Source organism: Rhagoletis pomonella, unplaced genomic scaffold (genome assembly GCF_013731165.1).
Source record: "Rhagoletis pomonella isolate Grant_MI unplaced genomic scaffold, Rhpom_1.0 Rhpom_scaffold_00008, whole genome shotgun sequence".
Classification (NCBI taxonomy): Eukaryota; Metazoa; Arthropoda; class Insecta; order Diptera; family Tephritidae; genus Rhagoletis; species Rhagoletis pomonella.
This window is the reverse complement of record NW_023458562.1, coordinates 28,190,958-28,216,172: the sequence shown is the minus strand read 5'-3', so window position 1 is coordinate 28,216,172 and position 25,215 is coordinate 28,190,958. Positions and strand designations below refer to the sequence as shown.

Sequence of the window (25,215 nt, the reverse complement as noted above, 5' to 3'; positions counted from 1 at the left end):
TGCAGGTTAAGTTTCTGCTACGTAGACGAAAATACTACCGCCGCCCATCAAATTTTCTCACGAGATTTTCCAAATGTAAATCTGTAAACAGGGCAGCATAGTTGCAACGGTTCCTCGCTCTTAGACGTCTCACCTTAGAAGGTGTAGCCTAACAAAATTCTTATCATCCTATAGCTAAAATATAGCTAGGCCACTGGAGTTATTACGTTCCTTTGGGTCCAATAATTAATAAACTATTTACTTCAAAAGTTTACTGCTGTGAATTTTGGAAATTTGTTCATAAGCCACAAATGCGCTTCTGTACATTTCGGCGCCTTTAAATACTTCATAGCCATTTGACATATCGTTCTGCCATTGACCATAAGTTTGAATAATATTTGTTTTAATTCGATATACTTTATTTAACTTTCGTAGCACTTCACAGCTATTGTTTACTTCAACTTTTATACGCCTGTTCTTTTCCCCCAAATTTCACCCATACCCAGGCCGTCCTAGAGGTCAGAGACGCTCATAAGTAAACATTATAAGTATGCACAGCTGTCAGCTCTGGCGGCATTGGCCAACCGACACAAATCAAAGAAGAACATAAATACACACGTTTGAAAACGTAATAAAATAGCAACTAAGTAGAGAAAGAACAAGTAAAGAAAGAAATTTGTAGCTAAAAAAAAGCAGCAAATAAAAAAGGAACATTCGCTCGTAATGCGTGTCAAGTGGTCATACGCATCGTTTTTATGTTGCAATATTGCACAGTCCAAGCAGCAAGTGGTGTTTGGTGGGGGAAGGAGGCGCTTGGAAGGATAGCGCTTGCAATACATAAGGGAAGGGCGGACATTTGAAAAAAGCGAATAAGCAATAAAGTGCGTGCAAACGCCTTTTTGTGGCGCTCATTAAGCGCCATAAGAGGCAATCGAAGGTAGTGAGTCAGAAGTCAAAAAAAAGTGGGAGTGCTGGTGAAGGCAGAGTGCGAGAAAGTGGTTAGAAAGAGGTTGGGGGAGGCGGTAATGGCGAAAGAAGTGTGTACTGGCTGTAAGCGACCGATAGGCGCAAGAAGTGCAATTAGTTTCAGCAAGCTGTGGTAGAATGAGTACTTGCTGCGCAGCGGTCGCTTGATAAATTTTCTTTCCTTACAATTACATTATTTATTCTTTGTGCTTTCCGCAGCTGTTGGCTGCTAATGGTGACTATTTGATACCATTTTGTTTAATTTATTTAATCCTACTTTTCTTTATTACAATTGTTGTCCATTTGTCTGTCAGCCTGCGGTTTACCTCGATCAGGCGCCTTCGAGCCAACCCAACTCCGATGTTACATGGATAACCCATTCATTGATTGAAGTAAAGCGTCTTATTTTTGCAGGTAGGATCGGTTGCTTTGGGTATTTGAGGGTCAATGTGTGTTTTTAAGCCATCTAAAGTTGGGATTCAGTGTGGAAGTTTTGAAAATGCATATGTACATATATTAAAAGTCGCATTAGCCAGATGAGAAGTGTCAAACAAATATGCATTGGTACTTAAAATAATCTCAGCTTAAGGATGATTAGATGGAGACACTAGCACTACTACCGGTTCGGGTAATAGCTAAGCATGAATTTAATTTATCGCAGCATTAATTTTTGTGTGTTTAAAACAATCTACAGATTGAAAAATGGGTTGTGACAATGCTCAATAGATTCGGGTGGGGTAAGGTTGTTGTCCCTTTAAAGCAGAGATGGGCACTACCACAAACAAGCGTGGTATGGTGTATCTAATTCAGGCATGTTATCGCGTTCTTATCGTTACGCTTTCGTTTGTATACGTACACGCGATGCTTAGTCTCTGCCCATGCCTGCTTTAAAGGGACTCACTTACACCGCGATCATTGTTCCTTTATAATACTTCTGCGAACGGTAACTGTTAAACGGTTAAACAAAAAAACACGGTGTGCCGAGAACGAAGTTTCGCAGGCGGCAGGTGCTAGTCCCGGTGAGCTTATCCGGACTAGTCAGAAAGCACGAATCCAAGTGCCTAAGCGGCAATTTGGAAAAAGCTGGGCAGTTCAAGAGGAAGTGTTGAGATGATTCCACTTCGTCATTTGACATTTGTATCTCGATAGGAGAGTGGTCTGTCAGTACACACAACAGAATCGATATGTCCGACTTCGCGATAATAAAGAGATGCCATCTGTTCAAGAGAAGTCCACAAGTAGTCAATGAAGCCCTCTCCTTCTCTTTTCTTGGCCTAAAGAGTACCGCCTCTGGTCACTTAGTCAGCTTCGCTGTTTCCTACGATATAATTATGGACTGATGGAGAGCTGGCTGGAAAAGACCAATCCACCGACTTTTCGACCCATATGTGTAAAATTTCACGGAAGCCTTCTTCCAACCACTGCCTCAGTCTCTTAGATATTAGGCTTCCACAAAAGCTTCCTATTAAGAATCGAGCTTAAGTACTTAACTCTGTCAGAGAGCGATACGCGAATTCCCACGAAAGAGGGAGGATTGGCGTGGGACACCTTATACTTCGCAGTAAACAAAACGAGTTCCATTTTACTAGGATTTACAGCAAGTCTCTAGTCTGCAGATCATCACCAGGTTTAATTATCCTTGAGTTAAGTCGTAGAGGGTATGCAAAAATTTTCCTCTCACTAAAAGGGACATATCATTCGTATGGGCTATCACCCGGCGTAAATGGCTGGGAAAGGTAACCTTATTTGCTTGTAGAGTAAGTTTCAATTGAAAAGTTTTTTTTTTTTAATCTTCAATCAACGATCTTCTCTAAAAGCTATGTATGTCCCCAGTTTATTGGAATCCAGTATAAATATGTACAAATTTGCCTCACATTCGCCAATTTTAAACTATATGAAAAAATGGAATAATCTTACGTCGTAAATATGCCATTTAAAATCTTTTTGTTGTAGCCCTCTCTTGACACAAATTTGGGTTTTTTTGCGAAACGCTTTCGTGAGAAACCTGCTGCATGTATCTTCAAAGCAATATGACTCAAAGTCATCAGTTTATTTTGTGGTGAGTTCTGCGAAACAGTAGTTGCTAAAATACAAAGCATACAATACTCGTATATACTTCAAAACGCCTACCTTAAAAAATGTAAACTTAAACAAAAGGAATGGGAAAAAACGCCGCTACTCAAATGACTTCGTTTTCGAGTACATACACTTCAAAATTAGTCTTTTCATTAGTTCATACATTCGTTTACTCAATTGGCAATTGTGCGACATAACTAATGATCCAGCCAGGCATTGATGAGCTAGCCACCAGCTTCATAACTTCGGTCAATGCGCGCATATACAGTCACTCACACACTCACTCTGTTGTTCTGTCATTCACCGCCTTCGTGTTGCATTACTGCACGTTTCGACATGTGATTAATGATTGTGTCCCAAAAAATTACGTTGACTCTTTGGTAGCACACCGCGTGGCGTTCCAGATGCATATCATTCAATGAGTCACATTTCAATGCTAATGATGAGGACATATTAAATGTTACTAATACTTATATGTAGTAGTAATTTGAGTTGGTCAAAGTAGCTCGGTTTAAAATTAACGATACACGAGGCCATATCAAGTATTTTTCGAGATAGTCTCCAAATCACGAGCAATTAAATAACACAACTCTTGAACTCGGCTTCGTACAGATGGACAGGCATAGTTAGACCCGACCTTCTTCCGCACCATTACATTCTGGATACAAGTTTAACTCGCACCGAAAATAAAGTGGCAACAGAACCTATATTCTGAAAATGCCAGAAAAGATGGTGCAATTTTTTATACTTCGAAGAGACACGGATGACTGCGGTTGCACAGGCAAGTCTAACAACGGAGCTACTTGGTTGTGATAATGTTGCTAACGGGATCGGAGGTGGTAAACTTATGGAAAATGCAATAATTCTTTCTCGACGCTAGCCATTTAATAGTACTCTTACACATTAACTTGAGGCACTTGCAGTCCCTTGATGAACCTTGATAGATTTTCTTAAAAATGTTCTCGCGCAAATCTGACCGGCGCCTGCCCAAAATCGGGATTTATTTCCGGCCCATAACATTAAAAATAAATGGCTCATATATATATCGATCAGGAACCGAAAATCAACATTAACTGCCATTATTTTCAGTCCTCGCGATATCGCTGTTTCTTGATTTTTATTTATGAGATCAGGAGTAGTCGTTTCATTCGGATGGTAATTTTGTTACAATTTTTAACTGGTATATTGCAGGCTGCGTTCTTATGATCGATAACAATATCGATACTTAATGCAACTAAAATAACAACGATAAAAGCGATCAAAAAATATCGATACAATAAACCAAACCATAGCAATAATGATATCGATCTTGGGAGAGAGTTAGTGGAATCAGAATTATTTCTTTCACATTCTTTTCCAGTAGTTTTTCCGTGGCTAGAGTTCGTTAATCGCAAACGTACTCTCCGAATGGTACACTAAACTAAAGCTAACCTCCCGGCTTATGCTGTTATGCCTTATATATGGTTGTATATGACGTATGCAGTTAAAACATTAGTACATCCTCTGTTCTCCTACACAGCCCAGATTGCCATCAACTTGAGAAAATGACATATTTTAATTGATAAATGTCAAAAACACGATAACAAGCTTGTTTACATACATTTTGCGCAGATTTGCAGTAAGATACGGGCGCATGTAATCAAGTACACAACCAATATTTACAAAAATACTCACAAATTTAAATATCGCTCATAATGAATTTAAAATTTTCGCCACGTTTGCCAAATCTGAAATCGTTTGCCGGTACCAGCGTCGTAAGCGACAGACAATTTTAATGATTGCAAACAACTTCATTAAGGCGGCAAGAGGCAGCGCGCACACAGGCAGCACGAACAATAACAACAAAAGTAAGCAGTGGCAGCAAAAAGGCAACGAAATCAAGCGGGAAAACAAAAATGAAGCTAAAGGGAAAAATAAAATAAATGTATGACAAAACTGAACGCACGCGCACGCACAAGCGTACAAACGCATATGGTGGCAAGGCAGAGAAAAGGCACGATTGTAGCTCCATACATATGGGAATGTGTGCTTGCTATCGAAGGCTAAAGGTAATTAATCAAAGTCACTGGGCGTGTGCAACAACGACAACGGCAGCAACAAAAAAACATTACATACAACCAAAAACAATACAACAAACAGCACTCGAGTGAGAATATTTATGCTAAATGAGTAGCAAACGAAAATTCATACAAATGTATGAATGTAGTATTTTTACAGAAAACAGCCTGCCTGCCACACAGCGGCCGGCTGGCCAAACATCCAACCGGGCCATATGTGCAGTAAGCAGCAGCAAATTCATATTTCCATATCGGCAAATGAGTGTGCTCGTGCGTGCGCATTTTCGCCTGCGTGTCACGGCAATAATAATAACGAGCCAAATTAATATACTTTCGCGTAGATGAGGCATGATTTCCGCCACCGTCGTCGCCACCGCCATCATCGTCATTGCCTTCGCGCTCACCGGTCACAAACAGCCATGCGACGTGCAACAGCAGCGGCGGCACCATCAACGGCACAATTTGCTCCTCCTTAGCCTGCGGGCCCACCAGTCAAGGCAGGCTCCACCATCACCACCACCGCTGCCACTGCCGCCGACCAACTAACGGACGCACGGGCGAACGCACGGACGGACCGCTACACAAATGACACATTTGCTTATTTTCATGAGTTGCTACGTAATTATTGCAATAACTCATAATGTGTGCCACGCCCTCGCGCACAGCTTCACACAGATTGCGTGCCACATTTATGCGCGCCATGCAATGCTGCTGTTGCTGCTGCTGCTGCTGCTGGCTGTTGCTTGCCACTTTAACGTCTGCTGTTTGTCAGCTTGATGTTGATTTGATTTTCTGTTGTTGTGCTACCCACTGTTGCCTTTGTTGTTGTTGTTGTTGTTGTTTGTTGTCATTAGTTTTGCTGTTAATATGTGTTGAAGCTGCGCGTATTCTCTTCGCTCGTTTTGTTTTGCTGTTTTTGGCGCTTACACTCAACACGCTTGCTTTCCTTTCCCTTTGGTGCATCCAGCTAAGCGCTGCCACTTACTTGCCACATTGCCTTGCAATTCATATTTTTCATATGAATGCCGCGAAAAGTTGCAATTTCTAATAATTTCTTGGCACAGCGCAATTGCACACGAACTGCTTTGCCTTGTGTGGCTCTTGCTGTTGCCTCATAATCTCGCCTCATTTGACGCATTCAAGCATCCGTAAATTTCCCGACGGGCTTGATTGACTGGCCTGATTGGTTGCTGGGCTGATGTTGATACCTGCCTGATGTCTTAATTATCTATTACTTTTATTGCAAATCTTTCTATGGAAATTAAGTAAAAGATGTCGAATTTTTCTTTAGCGCATAGGCACCCATAAATTTATGGCACTAATAAATGTTTCGTCCTTGCTGGCTGAATTGATGAATTACCCATGATTTGTTGACATTTTTAATTAACTCACTCGAGCATAATGAGCTCGATTTGGGTAACACTCTGAAAAAAAAATGGTGATTAGTTTCCGAGGGGTACAAGTTGACGAAAGCGTGCGACAGGGGTTGTTTAACATTCGACCATGTCATTTGCGTTGTTGCCATAGTTAATGAAGTTTCGTATGCTTCCAGAGTATCCTGATACCCAATTTTAAGTGCGATATGATGATTTTTGTCTGTTTTATGATAAAAACTCTGAGGTGCATTTTGTGTGTGATGAATACCTGCTTGGACTCCGGTGAAGATTTTCGTCAAATTCACTTGGCACTCAATGTGTGAAGTAACGAAATTTCATATGCGGCATTGGCTCAGTAGACAATGTCCTGCCTGGTAGTCCTAGCTCTCCGGTTTAAAACTCATTGAGTGACGATTTTTATTTTTAAAAAGGTCCAAGTCACTTTTCATATCCATTCGGATAAAAAGGGTACAACTTGTCCCTTCTCGGACAAAACGAAATAGCTCATTCCATATAAGGACAACAGAGCAAGTGATTCCGAAGTAAATCCACCCTATTCGCATTTTTGAGGCATGCTCAAAACGAAAAAGAAACTCTTTTTGCTATAAATTCTAAGTTAACAGGTCTAGAAAATAACTAACTAAGGTCATAGACGGCTATCATGGTTCTATATAGATATAAACCGACCTTGATTCTCTCTTTGCTAGACCGTTGGCGGCTTAACTTTTTCGATTCCACAGGTATAAGTTATAAGCGTAATGCAAGTAATTTTACAAATCCTTTTGCAGAAATAAAAAAATAAACTTTATCGTCGATGACCCACTGTGTGCATACATACATGTGTGTACATCTTATTTGGTGGATGAAGATACTATACTATAGAGAATTTTCTCTGCAGATGTACGCTGACCAAGCCCAAGATGATGTCATGATTTGCCATGCCCACAAGTATTGTCTATCTTTTAATGCACGCCTTTGCTTGAGCGCTTGAAAAATCGATCTTGCTTTCACAACCTATCACAGATCCTATTAAGGTTGTTGTTGTTGTTATTGTAGCGGCACTACTAAGCCCCGCCTATTTCGGGTCAACCTTCAAACATTGTCGTCAAGCTCTACTAATTGTAAGCCCAGGAAACGGGCTGCTTCAATAGGATCGGACCACAGGGAGAGGGGTGTCAGTTGAGTAGGATTGAGCTGGCATGTGAAGAGGTGGTTGGTGACGTGCGGGGAGTCTCCACATGCCGGGCACTCATTGGGGATATTGGGGTCGAGTCTTGACAGGTAGCTGTTGAGGCAGCTACTATATCCACACCGTAACTGAACTAGGGTAACGCTGGTCTCTCTTGGAAGTTGAAGCACCGTCTCTTCTATAGGTGGTGATTGGGCTCCGATCACGACATTCATAGGCCGGGAGTCGAGGTAGGTGTTGACCCACTCCCAATGAATGTCGTTGATCGCTCGTGTGTACGTCGTCGGGTCCAGTGGTTGGTCTAAGTATTTCTGGACTGCCTCCTTGTACACGAATAGGTGCCCCCTGTCGTGCCTGGGCGGAGGCTCCTCCTCCTCTAGCATGACACCCTATTCTGTGTCTTTGACGATTCTTGCTCAACGCATTTGTTTTAAAGTTTGATTTACAATCTACTTATTGTATAGGGACCAGACATTTTGCATTTTCGTTTACAATAGGAATTTTCGCTAAGGAATTTGTAATCGTCTGCAAGTATCTTATGTCTTTCACTTTAGGTAAGATTAGAAAAAGGGGAATAAAAGACGTTAGTATTGGGGGTATCTCTTTTGACAAAAAAAAGTGTTAACTATTTTCATGATTTAAGTGATTGGGCGAGTGTCTTCTCCAGTTTGTCAGTACATGTCTAGGGGAGAACAATAACGAAAACATACAAGTCTCCGCAAATTCGTCCCAAAACAAAATTTATGAACCGTATACTTGTAGCATAAAAATAGGAGTTTTTAGTGAACGCTATCATCTCAATTTATTAACAATCGTGAATATATTTCATTTATTTGTATTGCAAACCGCCTGAATCATAAAAATTTTACTCCGAAAGTATCCTTTTAATAAACCAATAAAAATATCGACGAATCTGCTGAGTTTGATGCAAAGATACCAGATATTTTATTTCGCCATATCTATACACATATACATATACAGTTCACGGTAAATTGTGCTAAAAATGCACATTGACAAAAAAATATTAAAAAATAGTAAGAGAAACATAGTGAAAAAATCGTGATGCGATAAAAATTGCATAAAAGCAAGTTAAACTTTGCATACAAAATTTGGAAAAGGCAGACATCCACACAATAAAAAATAAAATAATAAAACTTTGCAAAAAATCTTGATAGGATCAATTACAACTGAAAGAGCCAAATATGAGCACACCTACCGCGCACTAAATACCGTCGCGGCAACAACAACAGCAAACGACAAGCACTCAAACACATTTTATTGCCAAACAAGCTGTGGCAAGCAGCTATCCAGGTAGGTAACCAACAGCAACAAAGCTCAGCAATCAATGAATTTAACAAGCGATGGAGATCTCGGCTTAACCAACTTTTGACTGGCAGGCGCGCAGCCTGCGCGCGCTTTACCATCTACCGAAAGCTATAGGCGCGCTTAGCAAAGTACCGCTGCGCGCATTCAATGTGAAGTTATTGACACGCTATTGCTATTGCTGCATTCTTAGTTGTTGTTGCTGTAATTGAGTATTTTTGTTTGCTGCCACAATTGCGCTGTGGCGCACTGACTTTATTGCTCGATTTTATCGCCTTTAATTTGGATTTTATACGCTATCATATTTCATGCGCATCGCGCGCGCAAAGCAACCACCAAGCCAAGCGGCAGCGCTAGGCGGCGAGTTAAGCGACTGCATATGTATGTACTCGTAAATGCGTCCCTTACTTCGCTAACAGCGCTTTGGCGACGCACGGAGTGTTACTAATGTAACTCGCGCGCCGCAAACTGCCTTCGACGATCGCATGACGTGATTGTGTGTATAAAATGCGCCGCTACGAGCGTATCAGCTCTTGCGCGCAGGCGCGTCATGTGTGCGCGCTCGACTGTCAACCCAACTCACTCAGCTCAGCTGAACTTAGCTCATAGCTCGTCATCAGTCGTGGCTTGTACATATTTGAATACGTAACTCCTGGTTGTGGCTAAGTGTAAGCGCTGAGTTGTGCGCTGTGCGTCCGCGTCGCGCCGCTCAAATGTCATAATGTCATAAAAATGTCACATTTTGTGCATAACTTTACGATTGCCCCTAAACACATAAACTACAACGCTTTTGTTTATTTTTTTGCTTCTTCTTATTTCGTTCGTATTTATTCAGATTTCTTTCTCATGCATTCTGCTGCTTCTTCTGCTTAACGCTCCTCTACTTACATATCTTTTATTTTTTTATATATTTTTTTCCGAACATTTCTGTTGTGACTCTGGCTTTGTGGTTTGTAGCTGCGATTGCTGACAGTTTCATGGAATCACTTGGTCCCGCTTGTTTTTTTCTAATCTTTTCTTTTTTAATTTTTTGTGTTTTGGATTATTTTTCTTCGTAGCTTTCAGCTTCAGCTCGTAAATTTTTTGGCCAATACATAAGCGCATTCGTTTGTTGCTATATTTGTTGCTATTTTTATTATGGTTTCATTCAGTTTTTTTTTTTTTAATTTTATAAATTCGCTGTACACCGTTTGCATTTTAATTACGAAATTTACTACTGCCATTTACCGAGAAATCGAAATAAATATTTTGATTAAAGCCTTTTTTGCATATAAATTATGACATTTATGGCAATTTCGTACAACACAATTTGGCGGTGATCGCATTTTAAGTATCTCATCAGACATGGCTTAATGACTCATACCACAAACTGGTTGGTGTAGAAAATTTCGTAATAAAATGAAAGTATGTTAAACTTGTCAAGCTTGGATTGACAAAGAGAAAAACAGAGTAATTTTTGTATAGGAAAGAGGTCGTAAAAGACGTAGGTACACAATTAGTAAAATATGCTTGATATTAAGCCATTGCGACTTTCTGGATTTAACAGTAAAAGCGATTACAAACATATAAATAGGTTAGGTTAGGTTGATGTGGCAGTCAATTCAAATTACCAACTCATTTAGACCTTGCAAGTCCATTGTGATACCATTGTGAAACACGGGAACCTCAGTGGCTATTCTCCATAGAACTACTTTGAAGCGCTTATGAATCGCGTAGGATTGGTTTTATTCTCCTACACCGGATAGTTACGTAAGAGAGGTGAAAAACTGCCTACCCAAACAGCACGCTCTGTTTTTAGCTAAAGCTGTGCAGCTACAGAAGAGGTGTTCAATTGTTTCTTCTTCTTCCTCATCTCTATAACTTCTGCTATATTCATTCCTAATCTCGAAGCGTGTCTACCAAATGGCCAGTAAACGGTTACACAAGCAAAGTCCATCGAAATGTCTTCTATTGGGAGGCTGAGCGGTGCTTCCGTCTTTGTCTTATCAATTTGCGGCCATAGTAGCGTAGTGTTTATACAAATGCCCTAATCTCATCACGACATACTGGCCTCTTGAATGATGTTATTTTTAATCCTTAACTTGCAGGATGCCAGGGGTATCCCAATTTTGCCTCTGTTTTCACACACTGGAAGATTGTTATATATCTGACTTTAAAGACGGTGCTAACATCGTTCAGAACTGCCCGGCATTCTGGCAACCTCTGGTGATAGCTTACCGGTATCATTGATTTGATGACCACCTGGATATTCGAGAAGATATTTATCGAAGCCTTCGTTACGGCATATATGTTAGGAAACACAGCTACCTCCTTTATTGCTAGAACTTCTGCCTGATAAACGTTGCAGTGGTTCGAAATTCGGGCGGATATTTCTAATCCTAGTTCCTTAGAGAAAACTCCATAGCCCACCCTATTATCTAGCTTAAATCAATCAATCAATCAATGTAGAAATTTAGTTCCTCCCTAGTTGTAAATAATACTCCGCCAATGCCCTACCCTGTTGCGTTTTCTTCTTCTTAATTGGCGCTGTAACCGCCTAAGCGATTTTGGCCGAGTCCAAAACAGCACGCCAGTCATTTCTCTTCTGTGCTAACTGACGCCAATTGAAAATGCCAAGTGAAGCCAAGTCCTTCTCCACCTGGTCTTTCCAACGCAGAGGAGGCCTTCCTCTTCCTCTGTTACCAGCATCGCGGCCCGCGTTGAATATTTTCACAGCAGGAGCGTTTCTGTCCATCCGAACGACATGGCCAAGCCAGTGGAGCCGCTGAATTTTAATTCGCTGCACTATGTCTATATCGTTGTAAAGCTCATACAGCTCATCGTTAAATCGTCTGCGACATTCGCCATCACCAACGCGTAAAGGTCCGTAAATCTTTCGCAGAATCTTTCTCTCGAAAACTCCAAGAGCCGCCTCATCAGATGCTTTCATTGTCCATTCCTCCGCGCCATACACCAGCACAGGCCTGATGAGTGACTTATAGAGTGTGATCTTTGTACGACGAGAGAGGACTTTACTTCTCAATTGCCTACTCAGCCCAAAGTAGCACTTGTTGGCAAGAGTGATTCTCCGTTGGATTTCAAGGCTGACATTATTATTGGTGTTAATGCTGGTTCCCAAATAAACGAAGTCGTCTACTTTTTCAAACTTGTAACTGTCAACAGTGACGTGGGTGCCAAGACGCGTATGCTCTGACTGTTTGTGTGATGACAGGAGATACTTAGTTTTGTCCTCGTTCACCACCAAACCCATTCGCTTTGCTTCTCTATCCAATCCCGAGAAGGCAGAACAGACGTAGCCCTTGTTTTTACCGATAATATCGATGTCGTCGGCATACGCCAGCAAATGTACGCTCTTATAAAGTATTGTGCCTGAGCGGTTCAGTTCTGCGGCTCTTATTATCTTCTCCAACATAAGATTAAAGAAATCACACGAAAGGGAGTCCCCTTGTCTGAAACCTCGTTTGGTATCAAACGGCTCGGAGAGGTCCTTCCCTATTCTGACGGAGCTGGTGGTATTGCTCAACGTCATTTTACACAGCCGTATTAGTTTCGCGGGGATACCAAATTCAGACATCGCGGCATAAAGGCAACTTCTTTTCGTGCTGTCGAAAGCGGCTTTGAAATCGACAAATAGATGGTGTGTGTCGATCCTATTCTAGCGGGTCTTTTCCAAGATTTGGCGTATTGTGAATACCTGATCTATGGTGGATTTTCCAGGCCTAAAGCCACACTGATAAGGTCCAATCAGCTCGTTGACGGTGGGCTTCAGTCTTTCGCACAATACGCTCGATAAGACCTTGTAACCTATGCTTAGAAGGCTAGTTCCGCGGTAGTTGGCGCGTATGGCGGGGTCGCCTTTCTTGTGGATTGGGCAGAGCACACTTAAATTCCAGTCGTCGGGCATGCGTTCATCTGACCATATTCTGCATACGAGCTGATGCATGCACCTCATCAGCTCCTCGCCGCCGTCAGCTCCAGCAGCTTTGTTGTTTTTCAGCCGCGTAATCGCTATTCGTACCTCGTCATAGTCAGGCGGTGGGACAGCTACTCCATCATCATCGACTGGGGACTCGGGTTCGTCTTCCTCACTACTTTCAGCGCTGCTACCATTCAGTAGGTTATAAAAGTGTTCCCTCCACAATTTAAGTATATTCTGGACATCGGTCACTAGGTCGCCATTGTTGTTCTTACAGGAGTTCGCCCCGGTCTTGAAACCTTCCGTAAGTCGCCTAACCCTCTGGTAGAATTTTCGGGCGTTCTTCCTGTCGGCCAGCATCTCAAGCTCTTCGCACTCACGTATTTCGGCCTCTCTCTTCTTATTGCGGCAAATACGTCTCGCTTCCTTCTTCAGTTCCCTATAACGGTCCCACATGGCTCGCGTTGCGCCCGATCGCAGCGTGGCCCTGTAGGCGGCATCTTTTTTCTCTGCGGCTTCTTGACATTCCTCATCGTACCAGTTGTTTCTTCGGGCTCGCTGAAATCTAACTACTTCTTCGGCGGCGGTACTTAATGATCGGGAAATGTGGTTCCACTGCTCGAGTACGTCGGATTGTAGAAGAGTGCTCTCAGAGAGCAGGTGTGTGAGTCGAGTGGCGAATAAATTGGCCGTCTGTTGTGATTGCAGCTTTTCGACGTTAAGCTTTCCTTGCATTGTTGGGCGCACATTTTTTGCTGCACAGAGGCGGGTGCGTATCTTGGCTACAACAAGATAGTGGTCCGAGTCGATGTTTGGCCCTCGGAGTGTACGTACGTCCAAAACGCTTGAAGCATGCCTTCCGTCTATCACAACATGATCGATTTGGTTTCTCGTTTTTCGATCTGGAGACAGCCATGTAGCTTGGTGGATGTTCTTATGCTGGAACCTAGTACTACATATTACCATATTTCGGGCCCCGGCGAAGTCGATCAGCCTCAGTCCGTTATCGGACGTTTCGTCGTGGAGGCTGAATTTTCCGATAGTGGCGCCAAAGATCCCTTCCTTGCCCACCTTCGCATTAAAATCGCCAAGCACGATTTTGGCATCGTGTCGGGGGCAGCGCTCATATGTACGTTCCAAGCGCTCATAGAAGAGATCCTTGGACGCCTCATCCTTCTCTTCCGTCGGGGCATGGGCGCAGATGAGCGAGATGTTGAAGAATCTAGCTTTGATGCGGATTGTGGCTAGACGTTCGTCCACCGGGGTGAAACCAGTACTCGGCGACGGAGTCTCTCTCCTACCACGAATCCAACACCGAATTTTCGCTCCTTTACGTGGCAACTGTAGTAGACGTCGCAAGGCTTCACGCTTACTTTACCTTGCCCCGTCCATCGCATTTCTTGGATGGCGGTGATGTCAGCCTTTGTCTTCCCGAGGACATCAACCAGCCGGGCAGAGGCACCTTCCCCATTAGTCCTTTATACGTTTGCCGTGGTCGTCATCAGAAAAAGGGGGTCTCATCCGAGGCTGTTTTTTTCTTTTCATTGGGCGGGGTTTTAACGTGGCGGGACCCAAACACAGCGCACGCGAAGTTTTACGCCTTCTCACTTTAGCTCGCTCCCAAACGGGTGTTTGGTTGCTACCCAGAGGATACGTGGATATAAATATCCTGACGTTGTGAGCTGCGATTTGAACCGTACGCACAAGAATCGCTTCTGACCACTCCCAGGTGAATGGCAGTCAAAAGTTTTCCACTTCTGCGCACGGAACCATCCATGTGTTTTAATTCCCAATAATATTGCTGCGCCTTCACCTCAGACATTTTTGCAACTTTGGTCAATTCATGTATATTTTCTTAACCCCCTGCTTCTACATAGTGCAATTCTGAATACGTACATATAAAGAGTCCTAGTACTGCCGTAGTGGTGGCATGTTCATACGTAAATAGCTCAACTTTATTCAAAGACAACACCTATGAGTCTATCACCAGAGCGATTTTATAAAGATCCGTCAAGACCATACGTGGACTGACAATCACTCTGTAGGTCCGATGTTAAGTCTGGTGCATAGAATAAAAGCCGTAGTCATTTATAATATATGCGGCAGCGATTCCTCACTTGACAGTAGCGTTAGGTATAGCTGCTTCCCTCTTACTTTGCTTACCATCATCACTGTCTAATCTTGGGAATGGTCTCGAAGGTTCCTCCGGAACCCGGGCCCTGGTCGGTGGTCAGTTGGGGATATTATTCCTTTGTACAGTCACAAGGTTAGCGTCCTGGTAGGGCTTCTCCAGGTTAGAAATCGCCTGTTTATAAAGCATCGCTGATCTCTATTCGGCAATGGACATAGGCTTTATCTGTCGCCGGTATCGGCGTCCATGACTTCAGGTAAGGAAACAGCATACCTTCCAAGGATATTCTTGAACACCAGCAAGAGTTATATTAGGATAGACCTGCAGTTTTCTGCCTTAAGATTTCAGTTCGGGTGTTTCCTGTCAAGGATCGGCAGGACTAGATGCTTCCTGGTGACTTTACTGATGTACCTGCGACCGCTTGGAGGGATTTTCGCGGGGAAATTATAGCAAAAACTCATCCTTCTCAGTTCGTTGGCGGTGTTCTATTTCGGCCGTTGCCTTTTATACCCAAGTGGAGACCTTTTTCTCTTTAGGAACTAACACAGAAACAACGCATTAAAAAATCAGCACTGTACTGAATTAGTGCTCCATTTTTATCTGATTTTGAGCTAAACTTCGCCTTATAACGATGCCAGCTACCAGTCATTGGCCTCGTTAGTTTTTACGAAATTATGTCCTTTCTCCTTACCCACGTGAAAGCTACTCTTAGACAAGATTCGCGCAGACCCGCGTAGTCGGGACGCTACATGATATCCAGATATGTTAACCACCCCCAGTTTCAGATCAATATCTATTGTTTGGTGGAAATTAAACAGCTGCTTGAATAATGCGATTCTTCATAGCACACTGCCATCTTAATGCGAGAGTGGCTAGACACAATAGTCATAAGTGCTGCGCTACGCTTCTCAAAGCCAACTTCAAGCTCTGGGTGTAGCTTATGCTTACTTTTAAACGCTGTACATCTCAGCGCGATAGATGAAGACATTGAACAACAAAAAAAATCGAAAAGATAACACAAGCAAACATGCATACCTTACATATGCAGGCACGCTTAAAGTTTACGCAACTTTAAAATTTTGCCTTGCTCAACGAACTCAGCAATCATCAATTAGGCAATGACGATAGCAACGACAACAGCAAAGGCACGAATACGCCTTATATCTGTGAGATGCAAGTATCTGCTTCCAAGTCTTATATGAAAACGACGCCGTCGCGCTGTGCATAAATAAACAAAACACATCAGCTGTTACTTCCAATGAGTGTGTTATTGGAAGTTGTCAGGCGCGCCGGTAAAAACCACATGGGTGAGTTAAAAACTTATCTGGGAGAGTGATTGTGAGAGAGAAAATTTTATTTATTGCTTGCGAGGGGACGAAAATGTTGCTTGCGTTATTATTGCCTGGCGTGCGCCGAGTTTAAGAAATTTATAGCATGCAAGCTAAATACGGGTAGAAATTTATGCTAACATCTGAAAGTTAGATAAAATTATGCATATTTTATGTAGATGAAAGAAAATTTTTAGAGTAAAAGAGTATGAGGTAAGTTCTGCGAAAAACAACTGACACACCTATAGGTGCTTCATTGAGTTATTGAAACTTTTTCTAGTGCTTGACGACCTTAGGTCGGCCTACTACCTCGCTTTGACTTCTTAATATGCTGGTTTTTGATACGGCAATGATGTACGGATAAGTGGGTTACACAAAAACTTATGGAGCTAATAGTTATGACGACACGAGTAATGGTGAAAACCTAATTTGGGGTTTAAGGTACATGGAACCTAAGTTTAGCACACTTTACCCGAAATCTAAGAAAGTGTTTGCCATGCCATCTTTGAGCAGAGATCAGCCATTCTTTTCTTGATTATGAGTCTTGCTGGCAGTACACATTTATCATACCAAAGTTCATTGTTGTTGTTGTTCTAGCGTCTTACTTAGTTCTGAACACAATCGGCAGCCCTTCGATCGTTGTCGTCAAGCTCAACTAACGCTTGGCCCGGAGAACGCGGTGTTTCGGCGGAGTGCGATGAGAGGGAGAGGAATTTCAATCAGTTGGGCTGAGTGAGTATGTGAAGTGGTGGTTGGTGTCATGGTCATACCTTCACATGATGGACATACAATTGATACGTCGGAGTCTAGTCTGGATGAGTAACATACTACAGTATACAGACCGTAATTGAGCCAGAGTTACGCGGGTCTCTTTATGTAGTTGAAACTTACTATTAGCATCTGGTGGTGGCTGTACTCCAATGACGGTCATTCATCGCCTGTCTATACAGTGCACGGTTCGGTGGATGTTGAGGGAATTGTTGGACCTCCTCCGTTAGTTTTTAGAGGTACCTTCTGAGCTGTCTAGATAGAAGCTACGGCTCAAGAAAGTGTCAGTTCGGGTGATGGCGTATGTAGTTCCCTATTACGAACTGCCTGCTGAGCATAAAGTTGCCCTCCCTTACTGGGACCATTTAGACCTCCCTGTGAATTCCGACGTCAACCGGTCCTGGAATGGCCTGGGTTTTACCCAACATAAGTTGTCTAAGCACGATTAGATCGGTGAAATCTTTTTACTGAAGTTACACGGTTGGTGTAGAGAATACGTTTTCTTTATCGACCTAGAGTGCTCTTTAAGTATGTATTTTCAGCAGTCAAGTTCAGTGTAAGATTCTACCCTGATCAACTGCCTTATTTCAAATATTTTTTGTTTTTTTAAACCAAAATTCCACAACGCACAAAAAAAAAATAACTCAAACTTACTGGAAGTTTGGATTTAGGAAATCGCCTAAATTTGGCCTTCAAAGGTCCAATGATATATCACCTAAAAAGTTCGAATTTTAAAGCATGTTAGGAAAAATATATCATGAAATAGTTTCTACAGAAAAGTTATAAAGATGAAATTACAATTTTTAGCTACATTTTTTTTTTGATTTCAAAATGTCATGCAATTAAATGTTTTGAAATGCAAGACAGCATTTATTGTATATTTTCTTGTACGATACTTTTTTTATTGAAGTAAATTGCATGAGATGCTGATGTTTTCGGGTCTAGCAATTTCATTAAAAATATCTCATCACTTTGCACAAAAAGGTCTACTTCCACCAATTTTTTTCTCGCTTGCTACAATTTTTTCACAATTGCCTTCAACACCAACTGGAAGACTTTTCTCTCGCAGACGAGTGCGTATTCGCTCATTCTCTCTTCAACGGCCTATCAAAAATTAATGGAAATTCCGATGAGCAAGCAACGAAGTGAATGAATCCAACTAGCTAGCCGCAGGAGCGAACAACATCGACCGTTCTTGTTGAGGCGCCTCAGTCAGCCAACAGCCAAGTAAAAGCAAAGCAGTGGAGCACTTTGCCACGACCCTGTGTGGCATGTGGCAGTTGTAAACGCATCGTGTGCAAGTCAAGTTGTTAGCAGCGGTTAACGTGTGAATTTAAAGTAAAGAAAAAAATAAACGACAACGCGGTGTAGAAGTGAATTTGAAGTAGAGAGCGTGTGTGAATAGAAGAAGTCTTGAAAGTTTATCAGTAAAAATTTAACAAAAAAAATAATAATATTTAATGAATGCAATTGATTGTTGCTGTGTTGTGTGTGAGAAAAGTAATTATTGAACAAACGCTTCAATGAGCTACTGATAGACGAGTGCGTGAATGTGTAAAAGTCAGTCACACGCTAAGTTAAACGCTGCTGGCTGATAAGCTACACATGTATATGTGTATGTATGTATGTATATATGGCTACAGAGCAAGCCACTGAAGTATCGAGCGGAAGCGTAAATATTTAGAAAATATACAAAGAAAACATTTGCTATAAGAAAATTGTGCAAAAGGTCAACGAAAGTTCACCAAAAGCAACCGGCAACGCCTTGACGCTCGACGAAGTGAACAGAGAATTGACGCTATTTTGTGACAGTTACGCCTGCAATAAGCGCGAAGGGGTGTTGAGAGTGGCAGTGCAAAAGTGTTGCGCGGAAGTGACAATTATACAGTAAAAAGAAGAAGAGGTGGAAGCTAAAGTGACATTTGTGAACGTTTAAGAAGACACTTGAGTGTTGGTAGGCTCATAAGAACTTTTATGATCCCAGACTAGTGCTATAAAAAGTGGTGTAAAGTGGTGGAGCGCCTCTGAAAAAGGTGAGATATTGCAAAAAAAGCATAGAACAAAAACCGGAATTCTATGCACACACTTTAGCCTTTTTATATATGTTTCTAATGCGTTGAACATTTGACCGCGCGCAGAAGAACGCTTGCGAAAGAAAAGGCATTTTTAAAAGCTCAGACGCCACTAAAAGATGCAAAAATTACTGTTGCGTCCAAAGCGCCTCCCAACGCGCACATTTTAATTAGCAACTAACTACTAACAACCCACCGCGCGTTTCAGCGCCCCTCTAATGCACAATAAAGAAGTGTTTTACAACACGTTCATTTTCCCGAACTTTTGAAACGCTATGCTGCCTAGTTTATTTTATAATATAGCTGTCAATAAATTAAGCTTAAGCTTAGCGCTTGCAATTAACTTGTTATTGTTGTTGTAAAGTGCTTTAAAATGTATGCAAGTTTGTAGATGAACTAAACGAATTCACCGCGCGCGCGGCCTATGAAGACATTTAAACTCGTCAACGTTACTTAGCTCATCATCAGCTCCTAAACTAATACTGTTATTGCATCTAAAAAGGTAGAGCCTTGAAAGCGCTGGTAAAGCAAATTGTGTAAAAATTCACAGTAAAGATTCTAACAGCGCAAAGTCCTAAGCGCGCGCTTACCATTTACTGTTCTTCAATAAAGCGCGTTATTTACCTTTTTAACTGCTCCGAGCAACGGTTGTTATAATTGTTGTACTTGCGCTATTGTAAAGTAAATTAAATGCAATTTTCACGCATTCTTTGTTGACATTAGCTACGCCAACATTGCCATTCAACAAAGCGTAATTGGCAAACTGTGTGTATGTTTTGGGTTTGTTTTTGTTGTAGTGTTTCTTTTTGTTGTTGTTGTCATAATGTGTTTACATGTGGCATATAAATGTGATTGGCTGGAAATTGATTTATGTCAAAACACAACGCGTACAAAGGAAATCAAAATAAGCCAGTGAGCGAGCGCCAGAGGATTGGCGAAAACCAAAGTCCAAAATCAAAAATAATTGAAATTGAATTAAATCCTGCGAATGAAACGACAAGCAAACAAAACAAATTGAAATGAAAGAAAATTATATTTTTGAAAATCAATCAGCAAATCCAATTGTATTGTTGATGAAAGTGAGCAGTTAGACCAACCAACAAAACAGTGAAGAAATAAAAAAAGTTGCAAGAAAAAAAAAAAACAACAAATAAATAAATAAACAGGCTTACCGCTCAATACCAAGTGTCGTTTTGATTTGCGCGGCGTGAAAATAATTGCCTATTTACTCGAAGGCGCAGCTCCCTTGGCTACCGACACCAAAAGAAGCGCAAATAAACACGACAACATACCTGTCAACGTTTTGCAGCTGTCAACTTTTATGGGAGTGTATAATTGCAAAGTGGAAAATTCTGCGGAAAAGTGTAGAAAAAACAGCAAAAAAACAACAAATATTTTCTTTCAAAGCACAAATAATTAAATGTTAAATAGGCAAACAGGTGTACGGTAGAAGGGGCGTAAATAAAATTTCTCATTCGCACGAGCCATAACCGTTATTAATACTACAAAAAAATAGATAAATAAATAAAAATTAAAAACTCGAAAAAAAAACAAACAACAGAAGCTAAACACTATAGTAAATTTCCCAGCTAACTCGACTATTTATAAGACAGCAAACGCCTGACCAGCAGTCAACTTAACAAATTAAAAGGTGAGTTTTTACCTGTGTAGAATTTCTCATTTCTTTCAAACGATGTTTGTGAAATTTAATTATAAGGCGCGCCGAAGCGTTTTATTAGTAATTATAGGGCGGTTGAGAATAATTAATTCAGTGACATATAGTACATACATATTTACAGTTTTTAAATGAAGTAGAAATGGCGCTTAAAATAAACGACGAGTGGTAGGCTTTAAAACAAAAAGCAAATATTTTTAGTTGTAGGTTCCATTGCACATACAAGCACTTCTATGATTAAAATTCTATAGGTAGTGTAGGCAATCTGGCATGATTGAATAGGAGGCATACCGGAAAATCTAACGGCCCTAGAAACAATTACTAATCGATTTAGAAAAATGTCCTGATATGTGCTTACGCGTGACTACTATACCCCGCGCGCCTAAATGCATGCTATGCACTGCTGCATTTGCAGCAAATATATTCTTTGTATGATTTATGAAATTTTCTCACATGTACTTCTCAGCTGCCATGTAATAAAACTTTCTTAAGTTATAATTTGATGGCACTCAAAGATGCATCTGGCTTTCAACCATGCAGAGGTGGTAATAGATGATTACTATTGGCGACAGTGCCTACTCACTAATCAAATAAATGTTTTTTATACTTAGACCTTCAAGCTCGTCTATTAAATTTACTGAGTTTAGCATTTGTCAATAAATCGAATGCTACCATCATTTAGGGACTTACGATATTCCAAGTAAACCTATATGTACTATTTATAAAAAGGGATTAAAAGCTCTTTGAATTGCGGTATGCATTATTTATTTGAGCAATTATTGTGATTGAAATATGGGTACCAGGAACCGTGTGTGGTAGATTAGCTTGGATGATTCCAGTGATCTCATTGTGACGAAAAGAACTGAGTCGGAATCTACGGAAAGCTGAATTATGACACGCGAGACAGTGTCCTGAATGTGTCCCACAAAGGTGCTTACAATGTTGGATTAAATATTATATTAGCGAAGCCGGCTTTGGCTAGCATATCTGCCTGCTCTGATCCCTCAAGTCATTTGTGCTTCGCACCCAGTGTATATTGATCCTTCTATTAAAGCAGTGTATCCTATTTCTGTCGAGGTTAAGTGTCTGGGCCTTATCTTGCACTCTAAACTTCTGTGGAGATCGCGCGTCGAGGCAGTTCTTGAAATCGAGAAACTGGTCGAATGATCTCTGTCATTTCTTCGACTGAATTAAAGAGAAACCAATGCACCATCTGTTTTAATGTGATGTCGTATCGAGGCTACGAAAGAACAGCATGGGCCCAATGTAGCCAAAGAGAGCACTTACAGTCCCTACCTCCAAAAGCTTTCCTGGATTTACTGGAGTATATAGAATGAAAAGATATGTTGTGATGAAGATGGGGCGCAATATACCGCCTATGTCACGGTGCTATCCATGAAAATTCGTACAAGTGCATTTTGACCAATTAGGTTCGCAATCGAATCAGCTGCTTTAGTTGCAGCATAGATAATGGCCTGGAAAATGTTGCAGTACTCCGGGAGCTTATTTAATTGTTCAAGCCGTAAAGCTCCTCATTTTATTGTAGGTTTTGTGGCTGGAATGATACCTTTTTTCAGCTTGTCTTGCTTTATTATGGAGTGTAGCCCATTTCTAACCACCCACCTCTAATTTTTATCGCACAACCACGTGCACCCTGTCAAGGAGACCCCTACCTACTACCACTCCTAATTTATCATTTAATGGCGAAATATATTTTATTTATCAAACAAAAATCCACTTGTTCTTATACAAATATAAATAATTTTAAAACATCTCATATTTTAGTTCAACAGTTGTAAATTGAAAGATGTTCGAGGGAGAGAAGTGGTTAAGGGCTAAAACTGCCTCAGTCATGCTCTCCGATTTACCAGTTATCGCACGTAAATTACTTTGCCCAAATTTCGGCCGTGTTAACCGTACTGTTACCTTCAGTTTCACTGCGTATTTTTCTAGGCAAAATTTTGTTGGAGTGTAAATGTTTTAACCATGGTTTCCTGAATTATTTGTCAAGAGCTGTGACCATTGGCAGGCCACTCAAAAAGTTTATTTTGACCGTGCCATGAACAAACATGTAGTTTTTACCTTGATGTTAGAAGCGGTTTTTTAACCCGCGATCACTCCGGAATTTGTTTTAGTATGTATGTACGTCGTTACTCGCGGGGTGTGGCATATACCCCAAGCCAGTTTTAAAGCAATTTTTTCCAAACCGAATGAACGCAAATAATCAGCATGTACCAGCTGATAAAGTGGGTCATTACACTCAGTTATTAGAACGGGCGAGGTTCAGACACAAGTAGGAAAACAAATATAACAAAAATTATAAGTAGAGGGGTATATGGTACACACCGAGCGAGTGATCGCGGGTTAAATACACCTCCATCCAAGAATGGCATATTATTCTCTGTAAAATAGGACAAAATTTAAGTTAGAACTCCCTGCGCTAGCTCTTAATAAAAATTATGCAAATACATTACGTTTCATAGCCCTTCGGAATCGATGCAGAATATAGATTAAAAAGTTTATTCGCCACAAAGAGCAAAAGCAATAAAAGCAATGAAAATAAAAGTAGGTAAGTCGCAAGAACCTCAACTCATAAACGAAGTGTCGTAAATTTTCACACCGTGCTATTAGACACGTTCGGTTATGCTCTGCTGCCAATGGTGGCGATGCACTAATGGCTACAATAAGCAATGAAAACAAACGGTGGAAAAACATACAACACACAAACACACAGAGTACGTATATTTACCGACAAATGCCTACTCACCTACAAAGTGGCACCGGCAGTAGCAGCTGCACTCGCTTGGCCTAGCGCAAAATTAATTAAATGCTAAACACATGCGTGCGCGCCGATATGCACAGCAAATGCAGAAGCAACAACACAAGCAACAACACAAGCAACAACACCAGCAACAACAACTATGTATAATAATAACAAAAACAGTAGCAACAATGCGCCGCAATGCAATAAAAGACGATGTGAAAAAAAGCGGCAGCAGCAACATAACACAAAAGCAAACATGAAAATGAGCAACATTAGCCGGAGGAAAAAGTGCCCCAGTAGCAGCGCCAACAGCAGCAGCAGAGTTTGCAACAAATATACAAAATTCAGCGCGTTGGCGAAGAACAACAGCAGCAGCAGCACATTTAAGGCAATCATTATTGCAATGGCAGCAGCAAACCAACAGCATTGAAAAACTAAAAGAGAATTACAAAACCAAAGCATTTGATTGCTGATCGACAGACGACGCGACGAGTGTTTGCCCAGCCAGGCAAACGGGCAATTTGCGAGCCACAACAACAGCGGCAGCAGCTAAAAAACAAACGAAGCAATGTTGCATGCGCTGACTGCGATTGTTGCTGTTGCAGTCGGGCCACCACTTTGCTGCCATTAAGCAGTTTAAAGTTCTTGGTCTTGTTGTTGTTGTGGCGGTGGATTGTGCTTGCTGCTTATTATTATTGTTTTTTTTTGTTGCTGCTGTTGCTTTACTCGCAAATTATGCGCAGCCATAAAATTGGTTTTACTCTTTATTTTTCTTGTTGTTGCTGCTGCTGTTATTTACATTTCTCATTACTCGCACTGCACTTAGCCATGCAGCCGTCGCGCTCAGACAGCGGTGGCGGTTGCGGCTTCTCAAGTTGCGGTTGAAGTTGTGTTTACTGCTGTTGTTATTTTTGTTGTTCTTTGTGTTTATTAGCCATTATTAGCGATGTTGTCTGAATGTTGAAAATTGTTGTTTTACTTGGTGGTTTGTTGCTCTTCAGATTACTTATTGACTGTTGTTTGCTGTGCTCAGTTTCTTATTCTTCTTGTGTTGTTATTCACTTCACTTAGTTTTCCTTTATTCTCTCATTGCATTTGAAGTGTTATTGAATCAGTGCAATTGACTTGTAATTAAATTTTGCGATCTTTTCGAGAATAAATGTGCAGCGGCATGAAAATAAGGAAAAATAAAGAAACTAAAGTGGGTGTTAGACGTGGCAAGCGCAAGTACCTCTCAGTAGTCTGTCAAACTCAAGAATTTCTAAAAGAGATGGCAGCACATTGCATATAAAGTTACTTTTGAAAGCAGTTTTGATTTCCAAAAGTCGAACTTTCTGTCTGTTTACACGGTGAATGCAGAAAATTCCACTTTCAATTCTGCTACTAAATATTTTTATGCTTATATAAAAATCTATGACCTGAAAAATTTTCTAGAAATGCTAAAGTGCGCACAAAACAGTCACAAAATGTCTAATGCATTAATATTTAAATACTTCACGCAACGAAAATAAATTAATTTCAAAATATTTTTTGGATTTGTTTATGCAACATTTTTATGATTTTATCAAAATTAAAATTTTTATATTTAGTTTTAA

At 41.0% G+C, this 25,215-nt stretch overlaps 2 protein-coding genes across 4 annotated transcripts in view; both read left to right on the top strand.

Annotated features, from left to right (window-relative positions):
• LOC118745252 (trypsin-1-like) overlaps positions 1-25,215 on the top strand; it is a 137,779-nt gene that overhangs the window by 87,550 nt on the left and 25,014 nt on the right. The gene's annotated exons all lie outside the window — the stretch shown is intronic.
• Positions 18,315-25,215, top strand: part of LOC118744576 (leucine-rich repeat-containing G-protein coupled receptor 6-like) — a 175,025-nt gene continuing 168,124 nt past the window's right edge. The window contains exons 1-2 of one of the 3 annotated variants that reach the window (XM_036477700.1): positions 18,315-18,447; positions 19,979-20,832. The gene's annotated coding sequence lies outside the window, so the exon portion shown is untranslated. Of the gene's footprint in view, positions 20,833-25,215 lie in introns of all 3 variants that reach the window. The other 2 variants (XM_036477699.1, XM_036477698.1) reach the window with 2 other exon arrangements.